The following is a 26,785-nucleotide window of genomic DNA, read 5'->3' as shown; positions in this document are numbered from 1 at the left end:
TTAGGAAGGTCACATGGTTTACTGTTGAATAATCACACGGCGATAACAGAATCAATACCAGTTTGACGTTGTACAAGTCTAAAATTTCAGTAACTTTGATATCTTTGTAATGGACAACAAACAAAGAGAGTACTTATCTCTGGGTATATATAACAAATTCTGTAGACAACAGAAAAGAAAGTGATCACTTACAATAGATTGTCAGAGCTGACGCAAGTCACTTGAACAGCGCCCTCACACTTCAGAATTGAAATTACCATGAGTACTTGTGTAGTTAAATCAGAAAATCACTGCATCTGTCTATCAATGCCATTGTTACCAAGTAAACCTTACTGGTTGAAATACGCAATGTTGCAGTCCATAACTATTTTATTCACATATATATAATATAATTCAATAAAATGTATAACATCATTTCATTTAATTGTACACTCTTTAATTAAATTATCAAGGAAGTTGATGAATGTTAAAGAAAAACAATTTCTTTCACACATTATCAAAATCCTTGTCAGTCATTCAGTCGTGAAAATAACTTTTGACAAGTTTTGCACTGAAGTCTTTTCAAAGTCCAATTCCAGTGTGTTCTTATTTCTAGTATGTTCCATATTTCTTGCTGACATCACATGGTTCTTACATTTCATAAGAACAGGTGAGTAAGAGATAACCGCCATATCCTATCACAGATTTCATCACGCTGTGTAATCTCACAATGTTGAACTGTGGCTGTACTAATTTTAATAAAGATAAACTTTCTGAAATCTAAAATGACAAACACCATACTTCAGTTCTGTTTTCAAGTATGTGCAACTTGTCAAAAAAACAAAATAAACTAAGATATCTTTACATGACATCTTACAGACATCTGACAGTCGACCAGTAGATATATTAATGTGTTGGTACCAACGGAGCCATGGACTTTGGAACAATCAAATGTCATTTATTGTTTGACCTTTGTAAAATTGAAATAATTTATTGTTTGACCTTTGTAAAATGGAAAGAATTCCATTCAAAATTATCATGTTTTTATTTGTACACATACTCCAATACTCACAGGACAGGATCAATTCAATACCTAGTATATGCAAGTTTTTTAAGACAAGTTTTACAGTAAAATATGGTACATTTTGTCCCTCTGTCCAAGGGCATGAGGCAACAATTCTGGTGTCTATAACAATATTGAATAACATGAATATAGACAACATCAACAAGTTCCGTCAAGTTCTTGTTTATCATTATTTCAGTATCTTGAATCGCTAATTAATATCTAATTATAATACACAGAGAAACACATATATTTAACTCGATCGAATCGCGCTGGAATACAAATAGAATATACGGGATCGGGACGCTGCTGTGGAGTATACCGATTGAATAGCGCCCCAACGGTCGTAGAATTTACTTCTCTGTCCTGTCGCGGGATCGCGAGATCGAATGATTCGAATCTTGGAATTTGAAAATTCAACCTCCACGAGCTCAGCATTTGCTCAGCATTTGCTCAATTTGCTCATTTACTAAAAAAGGAGGGGTAGGACACTTTGGTGTTCTTTTTCGTCGTAAGCTTGAAACCACATCGCCCTCGTTCATGGACGCTTTCTGTTTCGGGCAAACTTACGAGTATTTGTTTACTCAGTCAAATGATGTTGTTACATTTTCTCTTTCATTCAAAGGTATATTTTGAAGCGACACAGATATGACAAGTAATGTTTAATGATTATTTGTACGTAATTTTATGAAAATAATATAGACCAGAATCAACTGTGTGTTCGAGCCTACCGAAACTCTACGGCACCAAATATTTATTAAACCAAGATATTATCAATTGTGTTTTTGTTTATATCCCTCACAAAAGACGCAACGTTTCGGAGCTTCAGTTCATATAATATGCTGTTTTGGCAATCTGTTTTAATGTCCCGCAAACTCCACAATGTATTGCAACATGCGAAATATATATCTCACCACGAGAGGGCAGCAGGTGGTATCAAGCGTCGAGAGAAAATTCATGGGTCACATGTTCGATTTGAAGCGTCCTGATTGGTTTATTCGATGCCATGTCCTACCCCTCTGTATTACAAATTTAAGCAAGGAATATGTTTGTGCTCGAGCACGCCAAGCAGCGGAGATCGTCAGCTGTCGCGAGCGCACTAAGCGTCGTTTTTGCACCATGTCTATCTGTATACTTTCTTTTTTCTATATTTTTTTTTTTGAGTCTTCCATATTTATATAAACTTTTTTCTGCGATTATTATAAAAAATGTTTCATTTTTTAAAAGACCAGAAAGTGTACAGGTACATGTACATATAATATTTTTAATCATTCCATTTCTGGCCTTATACCCAAAATAACAAATATGTGTAGACGTGTATAATGAGTTTATTAAAATAAATATACTATAAATAAAGAAGTATGTATGTAAATGTGACTCATAGCTAACTTGGGCCTTTATTACTTGTATGACATCATTATCATTTTCGAGTTTCACCAGAATTGTTGCCTCATGCCCGTGCTCTGTCATACAATTGTTAGTGCCTTTTCAGTATCTATTTAGTTTCGCCTACAGATTGCTCATAATCATATAACATCCTTCCCACACAATTTCAGTAGTTGGCGAGTACTGATAGTCTGGATGCCAACATGGTTTCTAGTGGAGGTATGAATCATAACGATACTGTATAGTAACAGTATACCAACTAGACTCAATACTGAATGACGGGTTAATCCTTAACGTCAGCTATATGGTAAACTTATTTTCGACAGGGGACATTATCTTATTATTAAAATTGTATGTATTGGCAATGAATAGACTTAAACACTATATTTCATTCTTTGTTTCCTTAATTAAACACGTTTATCAGGTCGGTAAAACATAGTAATGATCCTAGCAAACAACGTTGTTGTGAGGGCAATCACAGATTTGGGTGCCTTAATTCACACCAAAGTTCTTGTTACTCCTAAGTAATAAGATCTGATACCTTGGTTCAGGTTGTGGTACAAGAACTTTACTACATTCGTTTTCTCTCAAGAATTTTGTTTAGGTCTTGCCTGCGACATTTACGTTAACATATATACATCCTTGAGTATTTGAATTTTTTCTTTGTATTCAAATGACATTTGTGAAACAAATGATATTGTAATCCAGATAACTGGAGCTGATTTGTAAATGACTTGTTTCCTTTGTTTGTCAGAAAACGACATGAAATATGACAAAATCAGTTTCAGTACTTGAACCCTACTAGGGTTTCACATTGACTGTACTGTACACAGTATTCGTATATTGGCATTTAGGGCCCTTGGGCAATATTTTCATTATCACAACAAAAGTAATGTACTGTGAACTTATCTAGCCCACTTCTCACATTTCTTTTACCACTGTTTTGAAAGTCACGCATGAGCACATGAATAATAACTTAAGACTCAGTTCCTTATTTCCTTCAAAGATATTGCAGGTTGTTATAACTTTTTAAGGAATGAAGATTTCTTAGGTGAGAAGGTAAAATATTTTGTGGCCTTGCGGTAAATGAGCCATACAATTAGTATTCTAATGACTGAATATTTGGAAAAACACTCATTTTAAGTTTTCTGCTAATTATTTATTTACCATTTTTAAGTTTCCATACATAAATTATTTTGGATTTGAGATTTCATTTCTCTATAAGTAATAACAACACAATTGAAAAACTTAATTTACATGAATGTTACAACGTCCTGTTGTTTCCAATTTCTTAAGTCTTATTTGCTCAGTAAAGATGTCATAATGAAGTTCTTATTCACTGCTTAGGCAAAAAACAACAACAAATATTTCTGGTTCAGCACGCACATCACTTAAATACCCTCGCGTTGGTCTTTTTTTTTTCGTTTTTGTCCAGCTCATGCAGTTTGCAGATCTGGGGAGAAACACTACCTCCCGACATCAGTGAAGCAAACTGCAGAGCCATTCATGCAAATGACATCTGCCCCCACATACACACTTGTTCTGAAGTACTAAATAAAATGAACTAACTGCCATAAATAGTAGATAGAGTAACAGGTTTGTTGAGAATATGAAAAAAATTGAATTGTCACATCATTTTAGACAGAATGTCCTGGCCAGAAACAATTCTGTTTTTTTGGCCTTACATGTGTAACACAATACAATCAAGTTAAATATTATTACTACTTCTTATAAACACTAACAGATCTTCAAAGCTTAACTTTAATCTTTGGGAGAAAATTTGTGATGATGAAATCTGGCTTGCTCATCAGTTTGATGAAGACTTTGATTAACAGAGGGGATCGTGGTAAAACTGATTGTTGCTATGCCTAATACAATCATGAATTGTCTAGTGTATTTACACAGAGTTGCATTTAATCAGATTCTATTGACATAAAGTTACATTTGACAAAGTAAAAAATTGACAAATAATATTACGTGACAAGTAGTGGCTTCTAAGTTCTATCAAATACTTATATACTAAAATTACAACTATTCTCATTCACATTCTCTGCATGGACTATATACCAAGATTACTTTTATGATAGATTTAACAATAAGTTTTAATTGAATAGTGTGGCAGTGAAGATGGACTTTTCAAACGTTCTTATTCTTTTCTTAACTAAAATCATAAATCCAAGAGGCAAGTAACACTAGATTGACAGTAACACCTCCAATACAAGCATAATTAATTCCTACAAATGCTAACTTGTTGCTCAGCACTCAGTTGCACACTTATTTCGATTTCTAATGATATGTAACAACTAAATAAGTTGAGAACTGCTAGGTACAATGTCATTAATAATACTAACTGTACATAACAAGCCTTCATTTTGCATTCCATCTTTAGTATACCTGAATAAATTGTCAGTGGTGTGCAAAAGAACATGTTTTTCCCACTTACAAGACATACAGGTTTGTTTTTACAGGTTATTTTTTAACAAGACACTTAGCTGTGAGTACTGATGTCAACTCATTTTCTAATTGTCTGTGCAATTCAAAACAGAAAGGTGTAATCAAAGGTTTCCCCAGTGGTAAACACTTCATACATATAATGCTTACACAATAGGTACACTATAGTCAATCCACAATACCATAAATCAATGCCCTAGTGGCTGCAGTGAGTCATCACCCAGCTGGTGTAAACATCCTTAGAGAGGGTTTCCTCAGCCTCATTTGCATACAATGTGCCACTGCCCTTCAACACTGTCAATAATATTGACTCCCAAAGACAACACTGAAAACCCATGACTTTCAATAACATTACCTTGTTTTGGTGTACCATCTAAAGATTCCTCAAAGAGATACATGTACTTACATGATTTCTCTATTTACTTTCTAATAGATAATTAACATATTACGGTGTTGATCAAGTGCCTGGAGAGCCGGGACTGACAGTGGCCCTGACTTGTCATAATCAAATCTAACTGTAACAGAAAGTAAATAACAACCTGAATCTTTTGCAGTCTTTTAACTAGTCCTGCTAGCCAACGGAGTACAGGACTCGATTCTGACAATGTCTCCGAACACCAAACACCAAACAGAAAGGAGAGCGACATTGTCAGAATCAAGTCCCAACTTACTCCATCTGCAAGCAGCACGGCCTGAACACAATACTACCAAAAGATATATATACGGGAAAACTGGTACAAGGGCAAGAGCTGTAGCATGTTCTGAACAGCTGACCTTTTGAGTTCTGATTTTCCTTAGTCTAGGGTCTATCCATGGATTAATTTGAGTCTCTTCTCACAGAGATCTTGACATTCAAAGACATGAATAGCTCCTCTCGACCAGATTTTCCCATGCATTGTCTAAATTACACTATTTACAATTTGAACAAAATAACAACTTTATTGATGATTACTATATAATTACAGTACAACATTCATCTATCTGTGTGTTGTCTATACAAAAGGCTATTCTATTAATTTGTATCGTCTATTGCTAGGTCCCTGGCAGCTACAGCATAGTTATGATTATAAGCCTACTGCATGTACTTATTTTGATGCACTTCTAAAGAATTCCCAGTATTCTGTATAAATAAACATATCTATGGCCTTGTGCTTGTTAGTGTCTCTAGCTGGCAAAACAATCCTTCAAAGATTTGACAGCCTTCATTTACATTGACACAAATTCATATCATATTATCAATATCAATATAACACAACAAATATGAGTTACATGGGTGGTGGCCCTGGCTGTCTTACTGAAGGACAAGACATATGTCAATTGTCATTTCAATATTGTAATTCTGGAGATACCCAAATCTGTCAGAAATCAGAGTTTTTGTTATGGATTGCAAGCAGGTACACCCTACCCTAGCTTATATTAAATAACAATAATAATGTTAGTTTTTATATAGTGCTTCCCCACACTGTGCTCAATGCTCTTTACAATTATTACCCCTGGTAATAACCATAGACCAACATGAAGGATCTATGTAATAACTGATAATGATGGCACAAAACCCTTTGTACTTCCTCAACTCCCTGGGGAGCATACAATCCACTGCAGCCTTAATAAGCCCATAGGATTAAAGCATTCGCATTACAACCTTTGTCCTACATGGTCCCCAATCATACATCTGGGTTGACTGGGGCACAATCGTAGTTCAAATCTAGCCCAAGGACTTAGGTGGTCAACCTCTCCTATGAACTTGACCTATGTGTTTAAAATAAAGTGTAGTCCCAGATTAATTCTTGTCAAGTATTTTACCAGGGTACTTCACCTAAAGTATGGTACAAAGTAATGGAAATCTACTTTTTCTCTTCTGTTTACCTGGGTTTGTACACCTCAACAATGGAAATCAATGGAAAAACAAACCTTGCATTTTGCTTACAATTACTGTTGACTGTTGAATAATTATGAATAATTATTACAATTGTCACTGATATTCCAATCGCTTTTGAAAAATGAAATAATTCTTTCACCAGCTTCAATTTTACAAATCAGTGTAGTAATTGATTCACAGCTTATTGCTAGGTCACTTTTCATTTGATTGAGAAATGCCGGGATGTTAGTACTGCCTTGGCCATTGTATTTTACATGGAATTGAACTGCAGGGTTTTGATTTTTTTCACTGATAATTTTTTTTTATCCCAGTCATTAATATTCTCCAGTCATTAATATTCCTAATAAAAGGTTGACACAAACTATTAGTCGTCACCAAAAATAGGATCTTCTGCCTTGTTGCTTAGAGACATACACTGTAGTCAACTGTGATTGCCTGTTTTTCTCAATATAAATTGTTTGTTACTTGTTCAAGGTCTATTGTACTTTGACCTTTGACACTATGACATCATTTTCTCTTTGCAAATGGTGGTCTTTCATTGTACTATTGTAACTGATAATTTACAAATGCAGTTTCTGAATGCATTTCAATTGTTTGTCATATTTCCAAAATACACATTGCGTAGGTGTCTAGGTAAACAATCAGAGTTGATACTTCACAAATTGTGTGGGTATTGAAAAAGTATAAAATGTATTTGAAATGATATAAAAAACAGGCTGATTTATATAAACTCATATTCAGTAATTAGAAAGCTATGCCACAGGATTAATATTTCAAGATCAGAAAAGTTTCAAAACAATTTCTCTGAAGCAGACATCCCTTATCTTTACAAAGCTACACTTCAGCTCAACACCTTTTTAATACTATCTCGTTTGGGGGACTAGAAGTTTCCTTCCGACAGTAGACCCCTCCCCACAGCCCCCCCCCCCCCCCAATATTATTTAGATTACATCCCACTCCCCTACCATTTCCATTTCGCAACCAAACCTAGATATCAAATTAGGTTTAATATGTAACAACAAACATACTAGGCTAAAATGTTATTGAAATCTACAGATAATTTACAATTCAAAACTTTGACATTTCACTATACACACACCCAACAACATGATACAGGAAACTGTATTCACTGTCATACTTCAGTGGTTTTGATACACGTGGCAAAATATATTACTTTCATAACTCCATGGGGGATGGACAAGTCGTATTCTACCAGTTGGCCTTCTATTAAAAGACAGTCAGAATGACAAAAAACATGTTTTCTTGTGATTCGCCAAATATCAAGGAGTAGGACAACACATTATGGTGGCCTAGTCACCAAAAATTGGTGTACATCGGTGGCACGTTAAATTGACTTCATAGGCACACTGTATTCTAGAATTTCTACTGGATATGTAACTTCAGTATACAACTACTAGTATTACCAGTCTCTACATTATCCATGTACTGGTAGCCTAGCTTTTAATTTGTGGCTAACAACAGGATCAAATTCTCAAGAGTTCTAACTTCTGAAATGTTTACAAAAATTCACATGGGGTGAAATTCTCCTTTGGTTTATTTCATGACATTTTGTACTTTCCCTTGGCTATCCTGTTTATCCCATAACCTTGTTAGTATTATCTAGTATGGCAAAGGCCTAGGAAGGAACAAGTAATATAACACCTTTAAAACATGGCATACATCATAGGTTGACATCATACATGGTAGATAAGACATGCAGTACGTGTCTTTGCTAAGGTTTGAGAAGCCTGGTGAGGGGGGAGGGGGGGGGGGAATTGGGTGAAACTATAGTTAACTTCCCATATCTCAAGCCATGATTTTGAAGGAGGACCTTGGTAAGGTGGACAGAGAACTCGGTATTTATCTACTTATCAACCTTAACAAATACACTGGAGATCGTTGAGAAGTTTTGACAGTTTAAATTTAATTTGGAGGAGGGAAGGGTAGGGGAGGGTTTCGAGGGTTCTGTAGTCTAGAGAAAAGCAGAATGTGGTTCAAGACTGCCATGTATAATTGTTAATTAAAACCAAAAGATGTCAAACAATTTACATAGTTGCTGAAGACTTTTCTGAGCACTAAGGACAACAAAGAATCAGGGACACAGTACGAGGACTGCATACTAAAAGCCTTGCTTTTGTATAAAAGACTGCCATGGAGAACTCATAAACAAACAACATGGATGTGCAAGAGGGTCTTTTACATCTCAACATTATTCAGAAATGTTTTGCCCAAAAAGAATAATTACACTTTATTATATGAATCTTAATGTTAAATTTTGGTTTCTTTTCTTTATTAAGTTATTTAATTCCCCGGACAACTTATGGGACAAGGCCCATTTACCGGCTCCAACAGTTACTTCTCATGTATGATGTATGATACTTTCTTCTCTATTTTTAGAACAGATAGATGGATGGGTTAGAGGTGAATTAATGTATGTAGGTTTAATTTACATACAATCCTAGTCTACTTGAGATCTTGCCAAGGTCTCCACCTATACATTCACCAAAACTGTGCTACCTTCATTCACATGCCCTTTTACCAAGAAAATATGGGGCAGTACTACTTGTACAAATATATATGTACAGAAAATTACTTGAGAGGAATTTAGCCAATTGATGGTAGTTACAGCATTTTATATTTGTATTGTACATGTACATGAAAAGGAATCAAAATACAGAAGTTGGAAAAAATAAAATTCAATAAACATTACATCATGTCTATTTTTAGCCAATGATTTAATACTTTTTAAGTGTTTTTTATCTGTTGTCAGACAAAAAGTATGTTTCTTTAATATTTCATTTTTAAATATGCATCACAAAATAAATATTGTTCTCTAGCAAATAATATGAGTGGGTGGGTGGGTGGGGATGAGAAAATACCAAGATACTAAAATTTTCCACAATCATTTATCTGTCGTGAATATTTTACTTTACTCAAAATGCAGAGCAACTTCTTCAGATTAAGTTGTACAATTTTCAAATTCATAACTTGACAACACTCAGTTTACATTATTTAGACTACATTAGCCATACCAATTGTTCTTTTAACACCTACCTAAGGGGTCTAGCTCTGAAACAATGTTCCCATGAACCATTGCAGTGTACTTGTGTCCATAATTATCCTTGCTCTCTAAACCACATGTAATGTGTGTATATCTAGAGTTGGTTTCTATCAACAATAACATATGAGGAGACAGGCAGTAAAACACAAATTTGCAAGTTATCCAAAATGCTAGGCTTGCACACATTTTTGTAGATTACTTGAAAAGTCAGGTCAATGCAAGACAAGATGGTGATGTAACAAATATTTTATACAACAGTTTGGAAAACTTTTACTTCACAAGTTCATAAATTTAGCTGACAGTATAAACTGAATTGTGGGGCCATTGATCTGTCTTGGTCATGAATGCAAATGTTAACAACACATTTTGGAATAATTTACAATAAAGTTTATAAGTTCCTTTTGGAAGTTTATTGAAACATGTCTTTTCTTTTGTGCCAGAAATTGTCTTTAGAGCGATGTTGTAAAGTCATTCCATTTTCATATCATTATACTAGTAACATTTGAATCTCCAAATAAAATCTTCATATTTGAACAGTTGCTGCTACCAGAACACAATAAAGTGCTGATGCAGCAGTTTAATTGAAACCTTCTTAATTAAGAATCAATTCCATCCACTCACCATGATGCTTTGCAATTTGAGACTACTTTTCTTCTCTCTTATTTTCAGAATCACGGATTTCAAATTAGAATTTTTACATTGGATTTTAAAAATTTAATTGAAACATTTTTGTCATTACTTTTTATGCTTGTTTATATGGGCCTCGAGCCTGATTCAAACAATAAATAATAATAATAAACAATAATAATATCTTCACTTATTTTTTAAATGTTCATATTTTTTCTGAATTCAATGTCTGAGAGGACAGAAGTGATGAAATATTTCAAAGTGGCTATCATTTTCTTGTAACATAGCCTGAAACCTAGGATGCCTTCTTCGAACACCACAAATAGGAAATGAACTTTTTCTAATTAAAGAGAAGATAAATTTCATGCAATGTAGTGTAATATTCATATTACACACATTCATATAACCACATCACATTCTGAGCATTACCTAAGGTATGTAAAGTTAATAATAGTCCTGGTAATATAAGAAAATAGTTATCTTTAGACATCAGAATTATTCCTCTTTCTACCAGGGGGTATTTGTTAATACACAAAAAAACTATAAGTTGGGAAAGACAGTATGTAAATTGCCTTCATTGACATATTATTGTGTCATACATTGTAACTGTATAAACCCTGTGAAAATAGCTAAAGTGGTAATAGCTAACAGCTCCTATAACTATCAAAACATAAAACTCAGTGGTCCTTCAATGACATTTACAAAAGAATGTGTTTGTAAATTGACTACGTAATATTACTGCATGGGTGATATGTGGTGGGAGTATCATGTTAGAACAGTATTTGCAGCACTGCTGTGGTATTTTGACCCCAGGGCCAATTACACGTAATTCTAATTTCTACAACAACACATCAGGACACATAATGACAATGTTGTGTACATGCAGGTTACTGTAAAGTTATTACATCGAACCAAAATATTTTTTATAGACTGTAAATCGCTGAAGGTTTCCCACTTCAAAAATGTTGATGTACATTGTAGTTCCGAGTCATTATCATAAATTTGATAAAGTCTGCAGGGCTTGAAATTAATGTCCACAGACTACCAATTCTTGTCATGGAGCTACCATAATTTGCAGCTGGTAGCCAAACTCAGGCTCCTACTGATTATGCAATTGCAATGATTTATAGGATGGAACATTCACAGACATATAAGTATTTTAATAACATACATATCTCCAATAGAGGAATTGTTTTCTGTTCAGGAATATAGGACTATTGGTCACTATCCTTGAGCTACCACTTCCTGAAAATGGTATCCCATTATGACTATCAAAGAAAAAAGTTCATTTCAAGCCTGAAAGGTGAAGCTTGTATAGATTATCACTGCAAATTATGTTGCGAATACTCAAAATCTAATAGTCAATATTTAAGATATATGAATAAGATGTCACTTTCAGACATGTAATGTATACTAAACATGGACATTTCATCAAAAAAATGAAATTTGGAAACTTGTTCAAAACATATTGAGTCAACATGTATTTAAAAAAAAAAAAAAAAAAAAACACAACAACAACAACAACATGTATTGACAGTACTAACCTTACTAAAGTACAAAGAACACTGTCTTTCTCCATAATTTAGTTCAAGGTAACAGTTTGTCAACTTAACCATGTTAAATGAAAAACTTAAAATGAAATAAATGAAACTCAAGTTTAATACTATGCACTAAGAATTAAATCAATTTATTCCAGTGTACAAAAGAAATTTGTAATTTTCATACAAACTGCATAATACGTTATGCAGTTTGTATGAAAATAATGAACACATTTTTATCATACCTATGAATATGTGTACATTTGATGTAACCCCATTGTTTCTTTTGGCTGCAATGGTTAAACCAATAAGATATAGGGGTGTTTAGGGCTACCAAACTGATGAATCAGAGTTGTCATGGCAAAGAGTTATTGGGTCAACAAACTATGATTATGATAGCTTCATGAAGGAGTGATCTTGAGATTCAGCATGCATGACTAACTTGCATATATATCTCTTTACTTAATTAAATCAAATTATATATAAGTTTATTGAGAACACTGCCAACAACTTTGTAAAACTTATATATTACATCCCATTCCATACATTACCTCGACATCTATTTTTATGGTTGTTTTTTCGTATATATTAAGTCTAAAATTATTTTTTGTCAGAAATTTTCTTTAAAACTCATCAGCATAAATGTAATTTCAGCATTTCTTGATCGTATAGTAATATGAATTTGTTTATTTCCTAAATACAGAAAAGAAAACCGACTAAACAGACTGTAAATTTTGCAAGCATCATAGCAATATGTCATCCCCTGTTACAATTTTTTTTTCCAGTGTGAAAAACAATAAATTCCCACAACACAATGGCACCATCCACTGACAGAAGATATTGAAATGGTATTCACCATTATCTTGTCAGTTCTTAAATGTGTCCTACATTTAAGGTCATCTACCAAGGACAACTTGATGAAAGTTGTCAACACTTTCTATTAGACATTCTTGGTACCCTTGTAGCTGTGTAAGTAACCTAGCAATGTCTTGTTTTTTTTACAGGCATATAGATTTTGCATAACATTCATTCATTTCTCTGGACAAGCAAGTGTACCATGCTGCAATACCATGACTTCCTACCATTGTATGTAAATGACACTTTCCCCTAGTTTGCATATGAATACTTGTTTTTTTGCTTCTGGAGCAACTTCTCAGGAATGATGATAACCTATGACATGGCATACTAATTCGTTCAAAAATAAACTGGTCCTGGGACATCAATTTATACACACTAAGCAAGTAAAGTTAGATTTCGAAACAGTAAAATATTCATTTTCATAAATTTGCATTTTTCTTTCCAACATGAACACAACTTTTAATATTGAACACATTATACCACAGTGTGTTGTTGGAGTAGGCTAGGCTGAACAAACATATAACTGGATGTTGCCAAGCAGCTTTATACTCAATTTAAATATTGCTTCACTCAGTGCAAGAACTCTCTACAATGAGGCAATACTGTGAAAAGATTTGGAGATTGTATCGCATGCATACATTGTATAAAATGACTTGCTATGTACACATTTTCAGGAATGATGTTGCCCTGTTGCATGTGGAAAGGCGGACGTAAAAACGCATATGCTAAAATTAAACATTTTCTTTGCTTTTTCTGAAAACTGAATCGGGTAGTGCAGGTTAGAGGCTATCTGTGGTTTTGAATCTGAAGATATTGGTGAATATCGTCAGATTTAAAACCATGGATAGCCCCTTGACTGTGCAAAAAGAATTATTTTGGGTGAACTTCAGTTAACAAACACTACCAAACTAAAGAGAGGAGCATGTCATTATTGAATAATATAAGTGCTGTTATTTTGACAGAAATGCAGAAACCTAAGATCAACACTAAGAATTTAGTCAGATATGCAGCTTTGTGGAAAATAAAATGCATGGTATAACCCTGGTAAACATGAATTCCAGGCTAACTGCCAACTCTAAATCAGTTATCTGTTACAAAAATAGCACTGCTTGTCTGTCAGTACAAATGACCAGAGGATTATAAAGGACAAACAGCTGTTGTTGTTCAAAATGGTGGATTAAGGTCAAAGTGTTCTTGATTAGTGAGCACACACTAATTAGATGATAATTACATTGCATGTCATTACTGTAGGTTACATGTGTTGAGAAATAATTGAGTTATGTGAGGTAGTTTTTGTTAAACACATGTCAATTTGAATCTGATACTTGCTAATTGAATAATGGCTACTTCTCCAAATTTGAGTGGGATCTCAAAATGTTTTAAAGTTTTTGAGAGTAAATTGTGTTTTCCTCCTTCACTTTTTCTCTTTTGGTTACAAAAGCAAGCGTTAAAAAGAACAGAAGACAGCACTATATGTCAAAACTATTTTGGGGCAAATTTTCAGATAATTACCCACTTGTTTCTCAAAAAATTTCTTAGGCCATCGGCTTTCATTTGGTTTTCAGAAATGTGTTTTGCTTGCATCACATACATGTGATCTCAAGCACAAAATATTTGCAAGGATAGCCTACACATTCTTGTAAATGTTGAAAGACTCAAGTCACTCATGGTAACCTGCATTGTGTGCTTGATGGGAATTTTGCCACGTATACCTTTACCGAGGTTGTGGGAATAAATGATGAAATACCCAGACCACATTTCAGCCAGTCAGTGAATGAAATGTTGGAAGGCTGTGAGCTTGTTTGAGTGACATAATTTAATACCAACTGAATACATCCTGCAAACTAGATGTTATTTTCATGCTATTTGGGAAATAGAAGTTGGATATCATATAAAGTTCTAGGGGTCAAAGACTGGATCACTGAGTTGCATAGGGAGTGTGTTTTCACTACTTCTCTAATTTTTGCAGATTTTGCCTTCTCCAATTCAAAGCTTGCAGAAAGTATTTCCTTTGCCACAAATTTTACCTAGGAAGTATTGCATTACAATGCAAACAAGTTTCCTCTACACTAATATAACCTTTTGCACTTCGGTATATGAAATCATCCATTTTGAATTTGTAATCGATAACGATCGCTCCAAGCATACAAATGTGTTATCGATGCTTTATGGAAATGTCAACTAGCATAGGTAACAGACATCTTTGACAGCTAAAGAACAGCAATACACATCTACAGTTTCTAATCAGACTTATGAAGTTTTAATAACCTTTGACAATTTCACAAATACACACATTGTCATACACATACACATGCAAACGTACATACATTTTTTATGTACAATTATGTTACATACCTTCTTAGGCTACCCTACATGTATTTTCAAGTAGCATCATGATGTACTATGTACATTGTACATGGCTGGCAGACAGTGATTTACTTAATATCCATCCAGGCGATATCGTAACCTCTCTATTGCCTGTTCAGGACCTGTTGTTACGTAGTTCTCCTGGTTAAAAAACCCATCTTTGCATAATTTCCATGCTTTTATCATTTTATGATATACAATTATCCAGGTATTATTCCGGGGTTGGTGGAAGACCATACGTTAGAAGAATTCCATGCACTTATGACACTCCATTTTTGTCACAAGAATAATTGATCAGGAACAGCAAAAATAATGCAGTTCAGTAACTTTCCCCACGGGTGCAAACGTCAAGATTATTTTATCCATAGTTTTCATGATTTTTGTATACATTCAGACAATTCCACTTCTTAGGACGACATCTTCTATTGCAAAGTTTGTTGACCGGGTAACAAACTTTGTCCTTGCTTTATCACATGTAGAACAGACTGCTGCAGTTTTGGTTCCATGGCAGAAATTTGTGCAATTGGATAAAACAGTATTCATTTACATTATCTCCATTCCTTTCCTTTCTGTTTCTGTACATATGGTATTCCCAAAATTAGTACATCATAAAAGAAACGTTCACAGATTCGGATGAGGTATATCATATCATAATACCCACTGACTTGATCTTGCGTGGCTTGTTCTCAATCTCAACAGTTACAAGCCTTATAGTCAAAGGCTTTAACAAGCCACAACAAGCTCTTACAGCTTGTAATTCATCTTTAATTGAAATAGATGCTCATCTTCTTATCTTTTTATTCTCTCTCTCTCTTTTAACCCATGTCATCATGATAACATATAAAGTTAAACTGGAAAACAACAATTCTCCTCATTTCTGGTATAGCAATAATCCAAAATCCCGGATAATTATTAACTCTGGTTGTCTGCCTGCTTAAGAAGATACCAATTATTCTATTTGCTTTATTACTCATTACAGGTGACAGAACAATTCATCTGAAACTGAAGTATATTGGTATTAGCATCATTTGATGGGTATATCAGCTTAACTATGGGTGGGTGGTATATAATCCCCTCCAAAATACACTTACATCCCTTTTGAAAACATCGCATATCCTTTTGTGACATCAGAGAAGTGTAAACAATAGTAGTTGAAATCACCCCATGTTGATCATATGCTGGGGACATGACTCTAAGATGACCTGCAACATATGTACCCTATACAAATATATTACAATATCAGCTTCGTCTTACAAATTTTCACAACTTTTCTGTCAAAAATATTCATTTTCACTTTAAAATATTTGGCATACTAACATTTATGGCCGTAAAACGCGATTTACGTGCGCATTAACGCTAAGAACACGTGGGCACTGATTGTTTACAGTAGTATGCAAATTAGCTGAGGTCTTCATTCACGCTGTAAAATGTAAACAATGACAGAATTAAAAAATTATATACTTATAAATAAGCTAGCAATTAAAAATGGTAACAACTATAGGTAGGTCAAGTCATTGAACGTTCTTACTCCAATTATTTCTCTAATTCGTTAACTTTGATACAAAAATTAACCGGAAGTTGGACCACTAGTTCGTCAGCTTGCATATCAAGACGTCACTGCGGATAAATTCTATGTAATTGAGAATAAAAATAACATCACTCACCTCAGTTTGGTTCCATACACATATTTCACAGTCGGACTGAACACTTTAGTCAGAAAAAGTGCGAATTTTTGTCTAATATACATGGAGCATACGTTATTCCGTAGTAAATTCTGCAACTCGCAAGAGAAATTTGAGAAAACCGCAATCTTACCACGCTTGCGCAGAACGATGCTAGCCAATCAGAGCTCGAGTTTGGTGATGATGCCGTCAGGTGAGAAGAGTGGGGTGATTTGCTTTGACCAATCAAAAAACTCGTTCGTGAAGCATACACTCTATATGTACTCCGGTCATTCACCGTCATGTGGCTATGATGTTGTAGCATGTGTACCAGGATGGAATGCGATAGGACGGACAAGGACTTAAGTTTCTTTGTAAAAAGTGATTTTTTTTAATTATCAGATTTGTCGATTACGACACAGACCCTCCGGAGGGTCTATGATTACGACAAAGAATTGAGATGCACATAACCATTATGTTACCTGTTTGGAAAAATGAAGGAGAAATTAAACTCATAGCGCAGTGTTCCATCACGGATCTTAAATATTATGCGATGTTCTTAGATGCAAAAGAATGCAGGCTTGAGAATTAATTCTCACCTCTTTATTGAAATTTCTTTTTTGATTTTTCTTTGATTTATATCATTTTCCGATAGTCCTACAATGACATTATTGTTATCAAACTTATGTTTAATATTACATATTTGCTTACACCATTTGTAAAGTTGTTACATGAGCTAATTAGGTACTGTCTTGTCGGAGAATTTTTGGCACAAAAAACACAAACAAATTTGAAAGTCATATAAAGTACATATACATCTTAAGAATGTAGTCTGGTAATGTGGGTGGATATCTAAAAGTAAAGTAACTTTTTGTCCTGGTTTGTGTCTTTTTGTTTTTTTCTGTGTATGTAATCTTGCAACAGGAGAACAGTGCTAATGCACTGAAATGTTGTCTGTATATAAAAGATTAACAAATAAAAAAAATTAAAAAAGTAGTGTCATATAAACGAGTCTCATTCATATATACTACATGTATTGTTTTTTACCGAGAGAGAGAGAGAGAGAGAGAGAGAGAGAGAGAGAGAGAGAGAGAGAGAGAGAGAGAGAGAGAGAGAGAGAGAGAGAGAGAGAGAGAGAGAGAGAGAGAGAGAGGGGGGGGGGAGAAACAGTTTTCGGAATTGAAATGAACATCTCTCACATAATTTTAATATTCAAAGGAATTACTAACAATAATATCGAAGCTTCAGTTGCTGATTAATTTGATATGCATTACTTTCTTTGCCAAGCTTAGGCTGGTGGCCAAAGGCAATAACGCCGATATTGTGATTATATATTTAACATTATTTACACTTTTCGCTTTTTTCTTCACGTCGCCAATAAAACATGGTACTTTCCAAGATCAGTCGTTCGTGCCTTTTTTTTTACTACGTTTTATAATTATCTAAAACTAAAGCCGCCGCCTCGCTCCGATCCGCGTACTGATCGGCGAGAGTCGGAGCCTTCGGCACTCACAGTTCGTGCTTTCGGCAATCTTCGGCAATCGCAGTTGCTACCAGTACGCATCAGTACATTTTGTATTCTGAGTGCTACGGAGCGAGGCGACGACTTTGTTTTAGATGAAACGTAGCTAAAAAGGCACGAACGACTGTCGACAGTCTATCCAAGATCGTACATGTCCATTTTTACAGTAATTACTGAATAAACCAAGGTATTAGGCTGGAGTTGGAATTTACGGCGGGGGGGGGGGGCATGGACAAAATTCAGAGCATGAAAATTCTGATGGTCTGAAAGGGGACCCCGAAATATTTGGCTCATAATTTGAATCAAATTAAACCCTCAGAAGCGGTCGTTTAACCGAGTAAATTTAAAACATTTCTCACATTCTAAAACTTGAGCTGGGCGACAGCCACGCGAATGTATTTGTCACAGTGTATACTCTGTCTGAACTCCTCTGTCTGTCTGTCTGTCTGTCTGACTGTCTGTCTGTCTGTCTGTCTGTCTCTGTCTGTCTGTCTGTCTGTCTCACTCACTCTCTCTCTCTCTCTCTCTCTCTCTCTCTCTCTCTCTCTCTCTCTCTCTCTCTCTCTCTCTCTCTCTCTCTCTCTCTCTCTCTCTCTCTCTCTCTCTCTCTCTCTCTCTCTCTCTCTCTCTCTCTCTAGTCTCTGTCTCACCCTTTCTCTCTTTCTCGGTGGAGTCATTTTCCAACATTCAAATCTCGAGAGCAGTTGTTTACCTTATACTTTGCAAAATTGTACACTTCATTTACCTACCATACATTTAATTATGAGGCAGTCAAAGAAAATGTGTGCGTCTGCCAAAATGTAGCTGTATAAGTTAAAGTGTAGGTAATATAGCCGTACGGTTATATAATAATGTATTGACCTGAATGAATTTAAATTGTGGTATTGAAGACAATTTTAAATACTAGTACTCTATGGTTTTCGATAATGTGCATAGTTTGAAATTTTATGCCATTAAATGGCCTCGACTCCCACATGTCCTTGTTTTTTGTAAGTTCTAGCTGTAATAAAGTATACCATAATGTATGTCTCTGAAGTGTAGCCGGGAGGGGGGCTTGGGTTCATTTCGGGGGGGGGGGGAGTGAAATTTGTCGAGACGCGAAGAGGGAAAGCAAAAAAAAAAGTTGGACAAAAGTAATTTCTCCCCAGGCCCGTCTCCCCTGTCGTAAATTCTGATCCCAGCCTTATTTACTGAATAAACTCATTATTCCGTATGTAAACATTTAGTTTATCAGGGCGTTAGTGATGGTCAAGTTGTAAAAGTAGTTAACCGACTCACACAGGAATTCCTCATTTTATTCCGACAACTTGATAAGCCGAATATGTATTCAATCATCTCAACAACGCTTTCCACTAATTACACATTCTCGTGACTTGTATACCTACATGACCGTTTATTAAATAGTCAAAGCCAAAGATGTTAACTTGATCGAAATATACTTTTGTGAATTGGAATTCTATATCTCAATCAGGAAGTGTACTGAGTTGGTCAGATGATCGTGTTCATGGATCATGGATGATTGGTTAAAAACGTCAGTGGATCAGGAACTATCGGGGCAAATAAAAAAAAGTTATTTGGTTCCGGTTACCTGACCCCACCAAGTTTTTCACGCCGACCCTAAACCTTTTTTTTTTTAAAAAACGTTTTCGAAAAAAATAATAAAATCGCGAAAATCGTGAAGCCTCGCAAGAAATAGTGGGTGCGGAAACTGAAATCAACTTAAAAATACAATATAAAACTATTCTTCCAATCTGTAATAAAAATATGGCTGTACATCAGATAGGAAGAAATAAATTAAAGCAACACAGAGATCATTTGGAAAGCAATAGAAAATCCGCACTAGACACTCACACGTAAAAAAAAATATATAATAAAATAAAATAACAAATCTACCTACCCAACCTATTTTAAAATTAAATGTAATCGGAACCACACAATTTTGTTTACGCCTCATCTTGATCATGTAGCGTTTGATATTTTGGGCAATCAGACACATATGCGAAAATTAATATAATGTTCAAATATATGCATATAAAGTAACTGGTATTAATTTGTATGGGTTGTTTTCTGGAATTTGTCAAGAATAAATCCACATTCATTGCGCGTGCACACACGTCACATACCCCTCCCCCTCCCCCGCCCAAAATATGCTTATACTGGCATGACGTGACAAAGGGTTGGCGCGGTTTTTCAAGTCATCGTGACGCGTACGTTTGCTGTATATGTATCACGTGATAAACTCAGAAAAGCTCACAAGCTGTCACACCTCTAAACCTCAGTAGGGAGTGTCTAGCATACATATCTAGTGATGATGAATAACATATAGTGTTTGATTGGTGCGATTTAATGTGGCATCTTTTATAATGTACAAATATTTGATCTTTTTGATCATCATTGAATCCTCAAGATGACAATTTTATAACTTGAACTTGTCAATTTGTCTTTTGATTCCTGTCACTTCTTTGCAATTTAATTATCGATGATATCAAATCTTTTTCGATTATACAACTGTATTAATTTTCCATTATAGGTAAACTGGCCATTTTGATATGCATTTTTTTTTAAATATACAATAAAATTACTCTTTAAAAATCCTGACTAGAGACAATACACAGATGTGTATGTACACCTTGCTTTTGATGCGTGATATTGATAAACCTTGCAAAGCGCATATCATAGGGTGAACAACTGTTAGATGGAAAATATTTATTAACAATTGACACCAAATTGTTATCTACGGTCGTACAAGGTACTGACTACTCCGATTTGTCCTTTATCTATCGAACCCCCCAAAAAGACCTGATCAATTAATTGGACCTTTCAAAGTGATTGATATTTATTCGATCACGGGATCAATTTGCATTGACGACATTGTTCACCTGTGACAATTTGGTGTCAGATGCCTATCTCGGTGAGGCGCAGACATGCGCACTCAATCTGCAATGCCCCAGCTGTCTTATGATTGTGAAAGGTGCACGTGTGCATGAAGTTGATAATAAGGTTACTGCAATAACTTCAAAAAAAAATCTACCATCATATTTTACATTAAAAGATAAAGAGGATATATTGATTTGTGAACACCTTTAGTACCATATAGTATTTTTCTGAAGTACATTTTTGGCGGGAACCTATAACTCACGCACAAGTTTCTACAAATCTCATTAGCATGATAATGTGGCAATGTACATTTCATCTTATTAAAAATTTTCCATTCCATTTCACTTTGTTGGATGTATGGTATTAATATGGACGGTTGGACAATGTTTTTAGTTACGGATCTGTTGAAAATTTTGGTAAATTTGACAGGTGGTATATCTTGAGTGTTCTCTACCTGTCAAATTACGTAAAATAAATTGTATCAGTTGATCACTAACTCGTTATGAAATGTTGTCGATTAGGGGGCCTTGTTCGTATCAACTGTCAAACCTGTCAAGATTAGCAGAATTTTTTCAACTGAGAAAGACAACTCGTTCTCTAGAAGTACAAGTATTCTGATTCGTAAAAAAAAACAATACCGTTAGTATCTCCCATGTTTAACAGACACTGGCACTTTTTTTAATAAGCAGCTATTTTTTCAGTGCGCTGTCATTTGACGTAACTACCTCGACAATATTATTATAAAGTTAGGTTTTTGCTAGACTTAATTTTCAGAGTTCGAATGCTACAAAAAATTCTTCGTAAACACCCAAAACGTGTATTTTTATTAATTTTATACCGCGAACATTAACCACATTGTTCAAGGTCGACTGACATTGAAAGATATGACGTAACGATATGTTATCAATGCTAAAGAATGATGGAATTGTTCTTCACGCGCTAAGGGACGTTCAAAGTTTGCAATCGTATGCTCATCTGTGCAAATATTGGCGCCAACACTCATCAAAAATTAATGAAGAATATCTCTCAAAAGCTTTTGTCGAGAAGTAATCTTTAGTCCAATAAAGTACACACGTGCGAAGTCAGGCATGCACATCTAACTAACGAACTGAATACACCTTGAATTTATTAGACCATCATAGCTATTGGCCGAATAGTAATGACTTGATGTGAACTTTACAATTGATAGTCATCACCTGTGATGTCTTTCAAATGTGCATATGATGTTTTTGATTAAACAAGGCGGGATGGTAAATGCCACTGCAGTGGTGACGATCGATAAAAGTAGAGTGGCACATGTTGAGAGTTTTACTGATGCAGACAGAAGAAACTTTTCTTAATCAGGTAAAAATCCTTGACAAGTAAAAACTTCGATTAAACAACTCTAGACCATTCTAGTGTAGCCCCACCCCCACCCACCCCACCCCACCCCATTGCTAATGTGGATACACATGATCGAATGCATTACAATCATCGTCTAAGTTAAAGGTTGTTAGCTCAGTTGATGGCTGAATATTCCTTGACACTACGGTGTAGTACACTAAATTATTTTAGCCTTTATATGCATGTCATGTATACAAAATAGTGTACATAATATACCAGGTACCGATCTGAGCATGCCTAAGTGAGTACAACGCTATGCATCAAAAATCAACTCTGAAGAACAATAAACTAAAAATGTACCTCTTTATAAGTTAATGTTCCATAAAAATTTTGATTTTGATTTTGATTTTGACATCGTTTTTATTAACGATAACCAACACAGGGCAGTTAAAGTTGTGATGAATAAAATGTACTTTATTCGAACGTTGTGATGTACTGATGATCACGCAAATTTACTAGATTGGGTACGTAACTGTCGTTGCATTATATCAGTAGAGTTATAAAGTGTTAATTTCGTAAGAATTTACAAATCCTTCGAGAACAGCTGCAAGTCTAGATTCAAACGCAATACAATCATAGGGTCAAAGGTTATCTTTTGCGTATTTGCACAAATCATTGTAATCTTTTTCTCTGGACGGTTTGAGTTGTTTTTGTAGTTCGCCAGATTCGAGAGATTTAATTGAATTGTGGTTTTGTTAAACCTAATCGTTCCTGATTATCTTGATAGTGTTTACCAGCTATATTGGTTGCACCATGCCTACCTTTCATCATCATCATGCATGTTAAGCTTACACGTGTAAATGTCTGTCACCGTCTTAAAATAGAATTGGAGACGTTCTAGTTACAGGTAGTTCAGTAATGTAATTATTCACTTAAAAGCACGAATTTTCCTTCTAGTCCCTGCTATTTTTTTTTAATTTAGAAAAATAGAAAAAGAGTGTTCTTAAAGGGAGATGGTGTTGGAGCTAAATGTCATCATGCCCGGATAATACAGTTTACTTATGACAGGATACAAGTCATTTTTCAATGTGATGATATGTGTTTCGTTTCAAGTCCTAACACCTTTGTGGAACTTGATCACGTACGTTTATTAACACTCTATATATACCGGTTCTAATTCTTCTGGACGACAATTCTGTGCTGTCTCATATCTTCAAACTTTGCATAACACGGAAAACAATCAGTCTCTAGGTTACTGTCATTTATAATTCACATTTTACTTTTTAAAAATCCACATAGTTTCGATTCGATTGAAAAAAAATGTTTCCTGTCATAAGTTAGAGTAATTAAATCAACGACGCTTGGTATACATGTCAGGATTTAATGTCGCACCGGATAGATCAGTGTTATGCAGAAAGCAGTTATATTTCCCGTTCCAGTCTGTTGTACACACCTTGATGCCAATGATAGCAACCGTTGCCATTTGATACTAGTATTAAATAATTGATTTTCAAGTTGAAGTTCAGAAGCCGCTCAAACGAACAAAAGTCGGCCCTCTCTTTTAATTTATACTCTTACCAACTTATGTAATTTATGCATTTACTTGAAAGGATTGCATCATACTGTTAATTAATTGTTCAGGTATTTCATTCCATGCGTGGTGTGCGTGACATTGGAATTTGGGAACATTTCATGTACGTATGCAAGGGTTCTTCAGACAGCAAGTCACGATGGGGGCTAGTGTCATCTCATATTGATGTTTGTTACAAGAATCGCTGCGTTCCATGAAGGGAAATCATGTGGCCCGATGACAACGTTGAAGGGGCCACAGCCGTCAAATATTTAAAAATCTCCGAAACTCCTAACTAACATGGCTTTAGCGAGAACGCAGATGTCGAAATACTTACTCAGAAATTTAAAATTGGCACGCATATATATGTGATTTAAATAACAATGTATATACATGAATATGCATGTATGAATCACGTATGTCGCTGATATTCTGTCAATTTGCCTGTCATATCAATCAGTTATACTGTGTATATGACGTTATAAAACCATGCCACTGGAACGAATAAATCATTTTAGTTTAGGTTAGTTTATTTGTTTGGTTTCATACAAATTATGTGTTTATTCTTTTTTTAAAACAAGGTTTGTTTCACAAAACAACAACAATAACATACAAACACATATCTGATTGGGTAAACTTATGATTTATTGATTGAGGGTTAAGAAGGCCGATGTTTTTCAAACTATTGCTGTATATTATAGGATGATGGTGAGCGCCAGTTTTGATTTCCCAAGGACACCTACATCACTCCGGTTCCGTATACATGGCCTACCTGTCGACTCGAAGGACTATCGCTACCACACTATTCCGCTATGTCCTAACTGACGTTTAGAATTTGAATTTTCGCTCTTGGAAATACAGCGAAATTAAAAAAAAGTCACTGACAGTTAGGATAGCGGAATAGTGTAGTAGCGATAGTCCTTCGAGTCTACATGTAGGCTAAGTACATCACAAGACACAGAATGCTTTACACTATTTTGCAACAGGGTTGAATATTTTGGATTGTATCAGAGGTTTCATTCATCTAACTTGTTTTTGATGGAAACTATTTCTTTGTCAAACATATGTACACATGTAGACATGTTGTTTTTCCAGTCCAACGCTTATTATTACACTAGATTCTGTCCACTTTATTTTCAGTTCATTTCAGCTGAAATGGGTATTGAATACATCGACGGCAAATATCCAACACCTTTACGTGTAAAATAAAACAATGTGTATATGCGAGGTAATTGCAACATCAATCGTACGTACATGTAACAAGGCATATACAACCTATACTATGTATGTATGTATGTATGTATGTATGTATGTATGTATGTATGTATGTATGTATGTATGTATGTGTGTATGTATGTGTGTGTGTATGTGTGTATGTATGTATGTATGTGTGTATGTATGTATGTATGTATGTATGTATGTATGTATGTATGTATGTATGTATGTATGTATGTATGTATGTGCGTCTGTCTGCCTGTCTGTCTGTCTGTCTGTCTGTCTGTCTGTCTGTCAGTCTGTATGTTATAACTTGTACAAAAAATCATTTTTACACAAATACATTTCTTTGAAGTTTGAGAGTTGCACACAACTGTCGATACGTAGTTCTCAAACAATGCTAGCACGTATCCACGACAATGGGTTCTCAGTGGTATCGTAGCTACCCACTGACACAGATTGCAAATACTTACATTCGATGAAAATTCGAGTGCTACCCTATTATATTGTTCGAATGTCGAAGTTGTTTTGGGGGATTCGGAAATGTGCAGATCTATACTTAGACTAAAATATCAACACATATTTCAATCTTTCGTTTTGTGTCCATGAACTGTGGTAGATATCTCTATCAAAGGCTGCAATGGTATATTTGAACAAAGTAATCTATCGATTCATGAACAAAACAGGCTACATATCTCTGCATGGTGGCATTTGATATTTCTGCCACAAAAATAGCAGGGGTCGGTCTTCTTGTACTTACGTTTGCCTATTCTTTCCAATGTCCTTTGTCTATTACACTTCTTTTTTTATAACTAACCCAGGACGGCATTACTTCACGGGGTTTTATTTCAATTGTTCACACGGACAGTTCAATAACCAGTAACAAGAACTCGACTACGGGCGTGTCTGTTTAGCAAGGTTTTGCGGCATTTCTTTTCGACAACGAATGCATTTTGTTATTCAGTGTATATATATTGTTACGTTTTTCAGTGCATAAGCTCAGTAGAGTACATTTGCAAATAAGAAAAAAACGTACAAAACATGAATATTGATGCGTGATGACTGTGTATACATGGATACTTTTCGGAGTCCTGAATCCCAGTGAACTTGCGACAATGGATATCCGGCACTAATACACATGAATGTAGAAATGTGTAGAATATAAACGTTTGTAAATTTGACCTTGTTATTGACAACAATTTGAAAGTATTCATCTTTCCTACCAATTCCGAGTAGTGTTTTTCCCCCCATGTGTAAATTAGTCATCGCCCATAGGGACAAAACATCTATATCTTAGTGTTTGAGTCGCGGAATAACAAACAATATCCCAGCACCGTTTCCTCCATTACTAGCGGATAGCTGTCAACTGTGTCTCTGTCCTAATATTTGAGGAACTGATAAACATCCC

At 35.0% G+C, this 26,785-nt stretch overlaps 1 long non-coding RNA gene across 1 annotated transcript; it reads right to left on the bottom strand.

The window, feature by feature from the left end:
- Positions 1–5,167: 5,167 nt before the first annotated feature.
- Positions 5,168–17,007, bottom strand: LOC144436366 (uncharacterized). The gene is made up of 3 exons (XR_013480954.1): positions 16,874–17,007; positions 15,198–16,211; positions 5,168–5,394 (listed from the first exon to the last, which is right to left on the bottom strand). It is a non-coding gene; the product is annotated as an uncharacterized LOC144436366 (long non-coding RNA).
- Positions 17,008–26,785: the final 9,778 nt, after the last annotated feature.

The sequence above is a fragment of the Glandiceps talaboti genome, chromosome 6, assembly GCF_964340395.1.
Source record: "Glandiceps talaboti chromosome 6, keGlaTala1.1, whole genome shotgun sequence".
Lineage (NCBI taxonomy): Eukaryota > Metazoa > Hemichordata > Enteropneusta > Spengelidae > Glandiceps > Glandiceps talaboti.
This window is presented reverse-complemented; position numbering and strand designations above follow the sequence as displayed.